Source organism: Narcine bancroftii, chromosome 1 (assembly GCF_036971445.1).
Source record: "Narcine bancroftii isolate sNarBan1 chromosome 1, sNarBan1.hap1, whole genome shotgun sequence".
Classification (NCBI taxonomy): Eukaryota; Metazoa; Chordata; class Chondrichthyes; order Torpediniformes; family Narcinidae; genus Narcine; species Narcine bancroftii.
The window spans coordinates 334,257,192-334,270,123 of record NC_091469.1 but is presented as its reverse complement, the minus strand read 5'-3'; the positions used below and the strand labels follow the sequence as shown (position 1 = coordinate 334,270,123).

Sequence of the window (12,932 nt, the reverse complement as noted above, 5' to 3'; positions counted from 1 at the left end):
GGAACGGGATAGATATAAAGAATATATTCACACTTCCATGGATCTTAATGTAATCAATGGGTATGGGGATAATTCAGTAAAATAGGGCTGGGGTTGACATAACACACAAGAGTGCAATATAATGCTGCACATCAAGACTTACAAAATCAAAAATGACAAAACACTGTGTGCAAATCCTTTGTAGTTCTTTATATTGGCTCTTAAAAATACCTTTGTGGTGATGAGAATGACGAAGGTATCGATGAGGGTGACTTTTCCACTCTGTCACGGCTCAACCACATATGCACGCAGGGTCCTTTCCCTCCATTCCAATTGGGCACTATCTACTTCATCAGGGATACTTTCCTTCCTACTTTTTGACATGACGAGTTGATGGTTGGGAATGATAATCCATCTTCGATCTCCTGCAAAGAGAGGCAAAATGAAAGGATATTTAGCACAAATTCATAGTTAATGGATGTTAATGGCATTGAGGGGTATGGGGATGGTGCAGTAAAATGATGCCGAGTTTGATATGACACACTGACTCTCCACTCACTGGAGTACAATGAAATATTGTGGATCAGCAATAAAAGAAATCCTGTGGAATAAAGATGGTGGTTGCTCTTCCCAGGTGCTCTTAAAAGAGCCATTGTGGTACTGAAAATGAGGGAGGGTTTGGTGGTGATAACAATTTCTTCACACAATCATGGAATTGACACACTTGCAGCTAGGTTTAGTTACCATTTACTTGCAGGGTGTTTTCCCTTCAGTTCAGATGTGCATCGTCTGCTTCATGAGGGGCACTGTTCTTACTCAACCATTCTGAAGTGTGAGATTCTGTGAGAGCCCATCTATATTTTATGTCCTGCAAAGGTATGTGTCTTTGAGCATATAAGTCATTTACTCAGTTACATGGATGTTAATGGCATCAAGTGAAATGAAAATATGCAGAGGTTGATATGACTGACTGACACACATACATGTGCAATGAAATGCTGTGAATCAGAAAGTAAAAGAAAACACCCCTGTGGAAAAAAGATGGTTATAGCTCTTTCAAATTGGCTCTCAAAAGAACCACTGTGGTACTGAGAATGGGGGAAGGCTCAATGCTGGTGGGTGTTCACTTCATCACAGATGGGACACACTTGCAGCCAGGTTTAATCATCACATGTGTGCAGGATCATTTTCCTCCACTCCAGTTGGGCACCATCCACCTGGTCAGGAACATTGTTCTTCCAACTCTTCCATTGTGAAGTACAAATTACCGGGAACTTATTGCACACACACGCATTGCTGCGAATCAAAGAGTAAAAGAAAACACCCCTATGAAAAAAAGTTGGTTATAGCTCTTTCAAATTAGCTCTTAAAAGTGCCTTTGCGATGAGAATGAGGAAGGTATTGATAATGGTGTCTTTTACGCTGTCACAGCTCAACCACATGTGCATTCAGGGTCTTTTCCCTTCATTCCAGCTGGGCTCCATCTGCTTCATCATGGACACTGTTCTTCCTACATTTTGATGTGGTAAGTTGATTATTGGGAACAGGAATCAATCTTTGCTTTCCTGCAAAGAGGGGCAAAACATGAGGATATAAAGCATATAGTTAAATGGATGTTAATGGTATTGAGGGTTATGGGGATGGTGCAGTAAAATGGTGCTAAGTTTGATATGACATACCTACTCTCCACTCACTGGAGTCCAATTAAATGTGAATCAGGAATAAAATAAATCCTGTTGAATAAGATGATGTTGAACTGCTCTCGCCAGCAGTTCCATTATTGGATATGTAATGCTACATTCAGAATGTAACATACATGAATTTTTTTTTGTCTACCGTAAGGCAGTCAGAGTGGTGTGTGAGTCCAACGTCCCTCTCAGAAACCTACAACACATTGTGTTCCTAAGCAATCTCCCCTCCAAGTACTGACCAGGACTGTGTCTGCTCAGCTTGAGATCAGACAAGCTTATGCATAGTCAGGCTATTTGGCTTCTGTCAAAAAGACCCATTATGGGACTGAGAATGAGGGAAAGTTTTTTTTTTCTAATTTTTTTTTTCTAATTTTTTTTTTTAATTTAGCACGCACCCCTTTAAGGTCAACTGGAGTTCCACCCTATGTGGTGGTGACATCATCACATTGCCTGGGGCGTGAGCTGTGGCTTAAGCCATGAGGTAATCAGAAGATTACCCCAGAGGGAAAGTTGATGGTGGTGTGTCTCCTTCACTCCATCATGGATGGACACCCTTGGAACCAGGTGCTATCAACACTTGCTTGCAGGGTGTTCTCCCTCCACTCCAGTTGGGCACCACCTACTTCATCAGGGACACTGTCCTTTTTATTCAACCATTCTGAAGAGTGAGTTTCTGTGATGATCATTGACTTTAGATCTCCTGCAAAGATTGTCATATGGTCACAAGGCATTTACTCAGTGACATGCATCATCTGCTTTAATAGGGACACTTCTTCATATTCATCGATCATGAAGAGTCGATTGTTGGGAACGATAATTGATCTTTGATCTCCTGCAAAGGAAACCGAAATATATTAGGATATAAAGCATAGTCTTGTAGTAGCATGCATGTTAACAGCATCGAGGCACATGGGGATAGCAGAGTAAAAAGGTGCTGAAGTAGATATGACACACACTCACACACCACTCACTGGTATGCAATAAAATGTTGCAAATCAAGAATTTAAAAAAAACAAAGTACTTCTGTGAAATAAAGATGGTTATAGCTCTTTTCAATAGCTCTCAAAAGAACCATTGTGGGACTGAGATTGAGGAAGATGTCAGTACTGATGAGCCTTCACTTCCTATTGGCTGGGACACACTTGCCACAGAATTACTCACTACTTGCTTGCAGGGTGTTTTCACTCCACTTCAGTGGGCACCTTCTGCTTGGTCAGGAACATTTTCCCTCCAACTCTTCCAGAGAGAAGGGCAGATGGCCCAGAACTCATCAATCTATCTTTGATACACTGTGAAAGCTGCTGCCAAAGTATGGATACAAAGCATTTGGTCATTCTTCCATGGATTTTGGGTCATCAAGATGTATGGAAATAATTCAATAATATGGTGTTGAGGTTGAAGTAACACACACTGCGTGCAATTAAATGAGGCTAATCAAGAAGTACAGAGTTGTAAAGATAAAGCATGCAGGTAGAAAAAGAAAGACATCGCTCTTTACGTTAGCTTGAAAAAGAGTCTTTGTTCTGCTGAAAGTGGGAAGGTGTCGGTGGTGGTGCCTTCTTCATTCTGTCACAGCTCAGCCACATATACTATTGCTGCTGTGCATCATCTGCTTGGTCAAGGATACTTTCTTAACCATCCTGAAGAGTGGGCTTCTGTGAACGTTAATTGAGCTTTGATCTCTTGCAAAGAATGTCACAAGGATATAAAGCATTTACTCAAAGTTACATGGATGTTAATGGCATCGAGGGGTATGGGGATATTATGGGATTGAGGAAGATATGACACACACACCCAGCAATCACTTGAGTGCGATTAAATGTTGAGAATCAAGAGTCAAACAAACAAAATTCTCCTGTGGAATAAAAAGAGTTATCGCTCTTCTGATTAGCTCTTACACAAGTTTTTCTTGGAGGTGAAATTGAGTAAAGGGTTCAAGCATCTTCCCGCATATGGAAGGGCCATCTGATTGTTTTTGATGATGGGGACCTGAGTGGATAACAGCAAGTCCAGTTCACCCAGTAACCCTCGCTGACCCACAGGTCTTTGATGACTGCGTTTCCAGGTCCTTAAGTCCTGAGTGATCTCCCACAACACGCAAGGTCAGGATAATTCATGGAGAAACATCTTGGCGATCTTCTGATCATGCCAGGTCTTCCAATAATGCTAGGTCTTCCATGGTTCAACAGGTAAGACACGGAATTAACTGTGGTGGACTTCAATGTTTTAGTTAATATTTTACTTGCAGCGAGATTTTCCACAGGTCAACCTGGCTGCAAAATCTAATCCTTGCCACATTTCCTTCTCTAATGGAATGGGAGAGATGACCTGCCAAATTGTCTCAGTGTGGCCCTGCTACATTGTCTCCTCCAATGATTCTGGTTTAGGCCTGGACAATTTGCTGACTCTGAATGTTTGGCTTCATTCTGGTCACAATGCTTCATCAAATGCTCCCATGACCTGATCTGGTCACAGATGCAAATTTTCCTCTGTGAGGTCTTGGTAACATTACATCATGACAGTCTGGCAATGGTCATGCCAAGTTTTCACTTTGCTTTTGTTCTGCTTGGGAAAGTCCACATTGACTCCTCCACAGATTTGGGATAGATCTGTCCACAATATCTGCTCCAATAATCCGGGATTCATCCTGTCTATAATCAGCTCATGGTATGGTCCTGGCATCGCTTGCTTCTACGGGTGCAGTCCTGGACTCATAGACTTATTGGCTGCTCCCCGGCATGGTCCAGGCTGCACAATTTCCTCACCTGCTCACCCAGCACTGTCCTGGTCAGCCTCTTCAGAAGATTCTGATTGTTCCTCATCTCAATTATCCCATTTGGTCCAATCCACACTGACTCTATATGGTCTGTGTTTGGTTGAGTTGTCATTGCCTCCTCAGTTGTCCTGCTTTGCTTCTACACACATTGCTTCCACTGGTTGGTTGTGTTCATCCTTCCCACTTTGTTTCCTTCAATGCTCCTGAGTCTTTTCTGACCACATTGCTACCTCAGATTTTCCCATAGCATGGTCTTGGTACTCGCTGGAGTTTAGAAGATTGAGAGGGGATCTCATAGAGACATATAAAATTCTGGCAGGACTGGACAGAATGGATGCAGATGGGATGTTTCCAATGATGGGAAAATCCAGAACCCGGGGCCATGGTTTGAGGATAATAGGCAGACCATTTAGGACCGAGATGAGGAGGAATTTCTTGACCCAGAGGGTGGTGAATCTGTGGAATTCATTGCCACAGAGGGCAGTAGAGGCAGGTTCATTAAATATATTTAAGAGGGAATTAGATATATTTCTTCAGTATAAGGGTATTAAAGGTTACGGAGAGAAGGTGGGGACGGGGTACTGAACTTTAAGATCAGCCATGATCTCGTTGAATGGCGGAGCAGGCTCGAAGGGTCAAATGACCTACTCCTACTCCTATCTTCTATGTTTCTATGTTTGTATTCCCTCCTCCAGTGGTCCATGACTGTGCCTGACAAATTGTATCCTTCTACGCTCCTGAATGGGTTTTGGACACATTATTTCCTCTGACAACCTGGGATTGGTGATATCCATGTTTCCTTGTCTATGGTTCTGGTAAGTCATGGCCACATTATCCCCCCTCCGTTGATCTCAGATGGGTCTAGTCTTCATGGCCTCCTCTATTGGTCCCAGATTAGTGGTATCTTTGTGCCTCTTCAGTGGTCTAGTCTTCATGGCCTCCTCTATTGGTCCCAGATTAGTGGTATCTTTGTGCCTCTTCAGTGGTCCAGTCTTCATGGCCTCCTCCACACATCACACATGGGTCCACTCTTCATGACCTTCACTATAATTCTGCAAATGGTCCAGCTTTCATGGGCTCTTTTATGAGGTGAGTCTTCATGGTCTCCTCCAATGGTGGAAGATTTGTCCATTTAATGTTGCCTTCTGCATTGGTCCAAGATTGGTACAATGCTCCTGGCCTTATCAATTGGTTACAGATAGGTCTACTCATGATGGCCTTCTTCTTTGATCCATTCTCTGTTGACTCTTCTATTTGGCAAGTCTTCATGTCCATCACCATTGGTCCCAGTTCACTGGACAGTTTGCGGCTCTTCTATTCCTCCATATCACATAGCTTCCTTCATTGTTCACAGATGGGTCATCTATGTGGCCTCCTCCAATGCTGGCTGAGTCTTCATGGCCATCTCCATTGCTCAGAGATTGGTTCAGTCTTCATGGCCTTCTCAATAGGTCCCAATGTGTACAATCTTCATGGCCTCCTCCACTGGTGCAGTTTTCATAGACTCCTGTATTGATCACAGATTTGGTACATTCTTCATGGCCTGATTAGACCAGTCCTCATGGCCTCATGCATATGTCCCACATGGATGCACTCTTCATGGCCTCTATTGTTCTGCAAATGGTCCAGTGTTGATGATCCAGCCTTCATAGGTTATTTAATAAGGCCATTCATCATGGCCTCCTCTTATGGTCACAGATTGCTTCATTCCATGTTGACTACTCCATTAGTCTGAGATGGCCTGCTCCATTGGTTACAGGTAATCTAATCTTGGTGGCCACCTCCATTGGGCCATTCTCTGTTGATTCTTCTATTCGGACAGTCTTCATGGCCTCCGCCATTGGTCCCAGTTCACTGGATTGTTTGTGGCTTCCTCTATTAATCCAAATCACATAGCCTCCTCCATTGGTTGCAGATTAGTCCAATATTGGCCCAGTCTTCATGACTTCCTCCATTTGGTGCAATTTTCATAGCCTCCTGAATTGATCAGATTTGTCTATTTCTCACGGCCTTCTGTATCCATCTTGACTTCTTGGCTCCTTGGATTTCTGATTAGTCCATTCATTTTGGCCTCCTCCATTAGTCCCAGATTCATCTAGTATTCATGGCCTCCTCCATTGGTTGCCACAACATTGCTTCTTGTATTGGTCACAGACTGATCCTGTCTTCAAATTGCTGCATTCTATCTGTAGCTTAGCACTTTACAATATGTATTATTTGCTGGAAACATGCATGTGTTGACTTGTCAGATAGCACACAAATCAAATAATTCCCAGTCTATCAGTGCATGTCAAAATAAAATTGATCTTGAGCCATCTTTTCAATTTGTCCTCGAACAGACCTGGTCACATTGTAACCTCTGATGGGCTATGATTCAACCTGGTCACATTCCTACCTCCATGATCCTGGATTGAATGGTGTGCAAGCTACAAAATTGCACAAAAAATATGACTACTTCCTCATACAACAGAAAATTTGGCATGTTCTCTGCATCCCTCAAAAACCTTTTTAAGGATACACCATTGAAAGCATCCTCTCAGATGTATCAATACCTGGTTCAGGAATTACTCCACCCAAGCCCAAAAGAAACAACGAAAATGGTGAGTGCAGCTAAGACCATCACCCCAATTTCTTTTTCCCTGAATTAACCATCTAAACATGGCCTGCCTCAAAACTTATTCATAGACTAATTTCACTCTCAACATCCTCAGATGGTCCTGGTTTGGGCCTGTCCACATAGCATCATTTGGTGGCCCTGGATTAGTTCTTGCCACATTACCTTCTCCAGTGACTAATGTAGGTCAAATTCTACTCTGGCATGGTCCTGGCCACAATGGCCACTCAAGTGTTCTAGTGACTAAATGGGCTATAGTGCATCATCCAGTGTTATACTCATATGGTCCTGGCCACAGTGTCATCTCAAAGTTCCTGGATATGGCCTAACACCTGGCCTCCTCTAATGGTTTCAGTGAAGGTTCTGGCTACATGAATTTCTCCAATGCAGCTGGCGGGTCTTGGAGACATTGCCTCCTCCTTTATTCTTGCTTTGTACCTGGACACTTTGCCTCCTCCTCTACCCCTGGTTGATTCCTGGATGCAATGTCTCATCAGGTGCCACCCTAATGTGGTCCTGGTTTCATTTCTTTATCCAATATTCCTGGGTGGTCCTGGCAACATTGCCTCCTCAAATTCTCCTGGTCTCTATTCTCAATCCTGAAGTTGGTAATAAAATTCACATTTCTAAAATTGCACACCACCAGATTCAAACCAGTAACAAAATCACTGGTATTTCGCTCATGAATGTACATCAAAACAATAAAATCAGACTGGAAATTCTTCCCTGCAGTCTTGTGGATATATTGTCTCCTCTGATGCTCCTGATATGTTCTCACCAAATTCAATCCTCTGGAGCTTCCCTGGCAGTTTCTGGAAATACTAAATTTCCTCCTCCAATAGTCCTGGATTAATTGTCACAACAGCAAGGAAATGCACCAACTCCTCCACTTCCTCAGATGCTGGAGAAAATTCAGCACAAATTCAGCATGAAATTCAGCTCTTAACTCGGATCACAGATGCACCAACCAAGAATCCTGCAAAGATGCTTCACTGCATGGTACAGGAACTGTTCGGCCCTAGTCCACAATTAACCGTAGAAGTATCAAATGAAGCTCAGACAATCACACAGAGTTCCTACCCCCTCCATCAACTTCAGTTAAAAACCCCAGTTAAGATGCCAAGATGTTCAATGATTCATTTCACCCCAGCAACTCACTCTCTCCCTTTCGGTTAGGAAAAACTGAAATTTGAAGTCACAAACCATCCGATTCAAAGCAGTGACTATATTATATTGTACATATGACCATCTCAATCATCAAATCACATTTTTGCTCTGGTTTAAATGATATATCTTTCTGCAATTTCTACTTTTGTTTATTAGTCTACTTATACATGTGTTGACATCCTGGATAGCACACAGAACAAATGATCTGACTCTGCCTCAATAAAATTTGTTCCTTGCCCCACTTAACATCGTGAATGAAGCTGGCTCATTTCTTGTTCCAATCACTCCACAAATGGTACAGTTACAGTCCTGGGTCCCTTGCTTCCATCGACTGCTCGGCTCAAGCCTGGTCCCCTTATATCCATCGGAGGTCTCAGTCCCCTTGCCTCCTACTGAACTCAGTCCTAGCCATTTCACCTCCTTAAGCTTCCTGATAACTGTTCAACCAATTGAACCAGCAGATTCAAAAAAGCGACTCTATCATTGCTATGAATCATGAACAGTTATCACAAAAATAAAATCACATCAATCACCATGTCCTGGCCGCATTGTGATAACAAGCCCTCTTTTCAAGCTCCCCGCCCTGTTCTTAGTCACATTGAAATCTCCGATGGTTCTGCATTACCTGACATATCAGCAAGAAAGTACAGCCACTTGTCTACTTCCTCACATGGAACCATGTGCCCTCAACAACCCTTAAAGAGACACCAGTCAAGAAACTCCTGTAAAGATGTATCACTATCTGATTGTCACAATGATAAAATCGCATTGCCTTTGTTCTTGATTAAATGATTTCTCTCTGTATTTCTGCACTTCCTACTGTGTTTTATTTGTCATATTATACAAGTGTTGACTTAATGGAGAGCACAAAGAACAAATATTTTGACAATAAATATAACAATAAAATTGAACATGAAGTGGAGCTGCTTTCCCCCCACCCCGATCATACTCTCAGCTCGGTATTGGCCACATTATCTCTGCCAATCATTCTAGCTCTAGACATCCACTAAACTTCCCAGTTCCTTTTTGCATTCTTCCCTATCTGAATGCTTCTAGCTTGGTCTTGGTCCTGACCATTTTACTTCTTAGGTCATTCAGTTTGTTTCTGTACCCACTACTCTCCTTTTCCATTCCCCACTACCTTATCTCTGCCAATATTACCTGCTTGTTTCTTGCCACCTCAGTGCTGGGCTCCTTGTCTCCTCCAATAGGCTGAGCATGTTCGTGGACACATTGCTTCCTCCAGTGTATCCAGATTTCTGCTCGCTCAAATCCCTCATCTGATGGTCATCAAATGTGATACCAAGGAACAAGCAACAATTGCTCTACTCTCTTAGATGTCCCAGAACTCTTAGTATGAACATTGCAAATTCAACAAAATCTGCAGCTGCACCATGGGAAGTATCCTCTCAGGATGCATAACTTCATGGCACAGGACCTGATTCTCCCTGGACCACAAGATTTGTTGAAATCTTTGTACACAGCTCACACCATCACAGCTTCCCTGCCATCAACTCCATCTATACATCCTGATACTTCAGTAAAACATCTAACATTGGAAATAATTCATGCTTCCTTGATCACTTCCTATTCTCCCCCCTTCCATATTGAAGGACATGATTTGGATCACGCATCATCAGATTCAACACAGTGACTATAATTGCTGCTGCACTTGTGAACAAGCAAACATCACATTAGTAAAACCATGTTGCTCTTGCTCCTTCTGATTCCTCTCAGTAATTCTGCACTCTGTACATAGGAACATAGGAAGTAGGAACAGGAGTAGGCCAAAAATGGCCCATCGAGCCTGCTCCGCCATTCACTACAATCATGGCTGATCTCATTTATGACCTAACTCCACCTACCTGCCTTCTCCCATATCCCCTAATTCCTCTATCATGTAAAAATTTATCTAACCAAATTTTAAATATGTTTAATGAGGCAGCCTCAACCACTTCCCTGGTTAGAGAATTCCAAACATTCACTACTCTCTGGGAAAAACTATTTTTCCTCATCTCTGTCCTAAATCTACTCCCCCGAATCTTGAGACTGTGTCCTCTCGTTTTAGTTTCCCCAGCCAGCTCAAAAAACCTTCCTACATCTATCCTATCCATACCCTTCATAATCCTATATGTTTCTATAAGATCTCCTCTCATTCTTCTGAACTCGAGCAAATACAATCTTAGATGATTTAATCTTCATCCCAGGGATCAACCTAGTAAACCTCCTCTGGACCGTCTCCAAAGCCAGTATATGCTTCCTCAAATATGGAGACCAGAACTGGACACAGTACTCCAGGTGCAGTCTCACCAGTACCTTATACAGTTGCAACATTACCTCCCGACTCCTGAATTCAATTCCTCTAGCGATGAAGGCCAACATTCCATTTGCCTTCTTAATAACCTGCTGCACCTGCAACCTAACTTTTTGCGATTCATGCACAAGCACTCCCAAGTCCCTCTGCACAACAGCATGCTGTCGTTTTTCACCCTTTAAATAATATTCAGCACTTTTACTTTTCTTGCCAAAGTGGATAACCTCACACTTACTAACATTGTACTCCATTCTGCCAGACCTTTGCCCACTCATCCAGCTTAACTATATCCCTCTGCAGACTCTCCACATCCTCATTACAATTTGCTCTTCCACTCAATTTAGTGTCATCCGCAAACTTGGCTACACCACATTTTGTCCCCTCCTCCAAGTCATCAATGTAAATGATGAACAGTTGTGGGCCAACACTGACCCCTATGGCACCCCACTTACCACTCTCTGCCAACCTGAAAAACTCCCATTTATCCCGACTCTCTGCCTCCTGTCAGACAACCAATTTTCAATCCAGGCCAATATACTTCCCCGGACTCCACTTTCCTGTAACTCACTGATAAGTCTCTTGTGCGGCACCTTATCAAACGCTTTCTGGAATTCCAAATATACAACATCAACCTGTTCCCCTCTAGCCACCGCACCTATTATATCCTCAAAGAATCCTAACAAGTTTGTTAAACAAGATCTTCCCTTTCTAAAACCATGCTGCGTCTGCCTGATTGAACCCTTACATTCCAAAAGTTTCACTATTTCATCTTTAATGACAGCTTCAAGCATTTTTCCAACTACAGACGTCAAGCTAATTGGCCGATAATTTCCAGTCTTCTGCCTGCCTCCCTTCTTAAAAAGTGGCGTGACATTTGCGGTCTTCCAGTCTGCATCAACTATAACTTCTGCCATTTCCTTCAGAACCCTTGGATGCATATCATCAGGACCAGGTGATTTGTCTGGCTTTAGTCCCATTAGTTTCTCCCTCACTACTTCCTTTGTAACAACTATTTTATCAAGGCCCTCCCCAACATTCGCATCCTTAACTCCGCACTTGGGCATGCTGGACGTGTCTTCCACCGTGAAGACTGACACAAAATATTTGTTTAATGCCTCGGCCATTTCCTCATTTTTTTGCTACCAGTTTTCCTTTCTCATCCTCCAAGGGTCCTATGTTAACTCTGGCCACCCTCTTCCGTTTTATATATTTATAAATTTTTTTGCTTTCTATTTTTATATTTTGTGCCAATTTACTTTCATAATCCTTTTTCCCATTTCTTATTACCCGCTTTGTAACCCCTTGTTGTCTCTTAAAGTTTTCCCAATCTTCCAGTTTCCCACTGCTCTTTGCAGCTTTGTACATCTGTGCCTTCAATTTTATACTCTCCTTTATTTCCTTTGTTAACCACGGTTGATTTTTCCCTCCCTTGCTGCCCTTTTTCCTGACCAGAATATATTTTTGTTGAGCAAAAATATTTTGTTGAGTATTACAAAATATTTCTTTGAAAATCTTCCACTGTTCCTCAACTGTTTCATCAATTAGCCTGTGCTCCCAGTCCACTCTGCCCAATTCCTCCCTCATCCTATGGTAGTCACCCTGTTTAAGCATAATATATTAGTTTTAGATCTAACTATTTCCCCTTCCATCTGAATGAGAAATTCAATCATACTATGATCGCTATTTCCCAGATGGTCTCTGACTATTACATCATTTACTCTACCTATCTCATTGCACAACGCTAGATCATTTTCTCTTTTGGGTTCCTTAACATGTTGGTCAAGAAAGCTATCGCGGATGCATTCTATGAAGTCCTCTTCCAGACTCCCACGACCAACTTGATTTTCCCAATCTATGTGGAAGTTCAAGTCCCCCATGACTACTGCCATATCATTATTACATGCCTCACTTATCTTTCTATTTATTTCCTATGCCACTAAACTATTGTTATTTGGTGGGCGATAGATAACACCCACCAATAATTTTTTCCCTTTGTTATTCTTTATCTCTACCCAAATGGACTCAACATTCGATCTTATATCATTCCTCACTACTTCCTGGAGCTCATCTTTGATTAAGAGTGCAACTCCACCTCCCTTACCATCCTGTCTATCTCTTTGCACCACCTGATACCCTTGAAAATTTAATTCCCATTTAGGGTCACCTTGTAGCCATGTTTCCATGATGGCTACCAAATTATAGGCATGGGTACCGAATTGTGCCTCAAGTTCACTAACCTTATTTCTAATACTGCGGGCATTCAGATAAAGTGCCCTTATGCTCTTTGTCCTTTTAATATCTAGTGACTTCTGTAACCTTTTCTTTTGATTTTTCTGCCCACTATTTTTCTTTGCAATTTTCTTAACACTATCATTGACCCGAAAACTCACT

General features: G+C 42.3%; 1 long non-coding RNA gene across 3 annotated transcripts in view; it reads left to right on the top strand.

Moving 5' to 3' along the window:
• The window catches only part of LOC138748686 (uncharacterized), a 54,080-nt gene that overhangs the window by 14,175 nt on the left and 26,973 nt on the right, over window positions 1-12,932 (top strand). Inside the window, exons 2-3 of one of the 3 annotated variants that reach the window (XR_011348219.1) lie at window positions 753-855; window positions 1,411-1,504. This is a non-coding gene — a long non-coding RNA (uncharacterized lncRNA). Of the gene's footprint in view, window positions 1-736; window positions 856-1,410; window positions 1,505-12,932 lie in introns of all 3 variants that reach the window. The other 2 variants (XR_011348216.1, XR_011348215.1) reach the window with 2 other exon arrangements.